Source organism: Capsicum annuum, chromosome 11 (genome assembly GCF_002878395.1).
Source record: "Capsicum annuum cultivar UCD-10X-F1 chromosome 11, UCD10Xv1.1, whole genome shotgun sequence".
Lineage (NCBI taxonomy): Eukaryota > Viridiplantae > Streptophyta > Magnoliopsida > Solanales > Solanaceae > Capsicum > Capsicum annuum.
The window spans coordinates 124,262,074-124,263,205 of NC_061121.1; positions in this window are offsets into that span (position 1 = coordinate 124,262,074).

A 1,132-nucleotide genomic window follows, 5' to 3' on the forward strand; every position below is an offset into this window, starting at 1 on the left:
TAGGCTTAGAATCCTCGGGGAGTATCTCTATCTCTACTCTTAAATTTCCTTTTGGGGACAAAGTAAGTTTTAACTATAAAGTGGGGAAACTCTCATGGTTTCAGGTGAAGTGATGTTGTATGGTCTTAGTTTTAGTTGTTTTCTTAGTTTGTCTTGGGGTTAAATTTAAAAATTTGAAAAACTGTAAAAAGATTTTTATTTTTAGTTTTTAGTTAGTTGGGTCAGTACAGTAGGTACACACACTTCACCCACCCTGTGGTTGTTCATTTTTGGTTCTTTTATAAGGGGGCGCCCCATGAATCCAATATCCTTTTTCTTTTTAGGAGTAATTTCAAAATTTTTGTGATTAGGTAAGTGTGATGCTCTTGTTAGTGCTATAGGTGATTGTGTGATGCAAGTGGATTTTTAGTGTAAAATCATGTTATTTGTGTGAATTACTACTTTTAAGACTCCTAGGCTCTAGTTTATTACTCTTGAATATTGTTGTCTTAATTTTGAATTCATGTGATTGCTTGGTTAAGAGTCTATGATGATCCTACTTGAGTTGAGCATGTTCCATGTGTGATGTAAGGTTTTAATGTGTTTCTTATTGCATTTGATGTTTAGAGCTTGCCTGGTATGTGAGCAAAGTAAAATAAATAGTATGGGTTTAGGAGATGATATAGGCATTTCTTTAATAGCCATGTTTCATACCCTTTGTGATCTACCCTTGTGCATAATCCCAGTTAGCCCCATTAAGCCATTATTTTACTCTTTGATAGCCTGATATGTAGCCTGTTTCTTTTTTTGGTTTGACCTAAAATTGATCCAAAGCTCTTAAGTGCTTTAATTAAAACTTAATGAATTAAGAAGTGTTAAAAATAAAAAGAAAAAAAGTTAATGTGAGACCCCGAGAAGTAGCTATTGGTGTAGTAAACTTGGCTTTGGACCCTTAGAAACTTTCTGTAGGTTGAGTATTCTGGCCATTATATGACTTGTGCATACTAGTCATATTATGTGGTGCAATTTAGGGTCCCTCCACTCATATGATGATTAGTGTAGTTTGATTGGTTTCTATACAAGGTACAAATGGATCGTACTAGTCATATGTTAGGGTACTAGAAGTATTATGCCAAAATATATGATGTCCTAT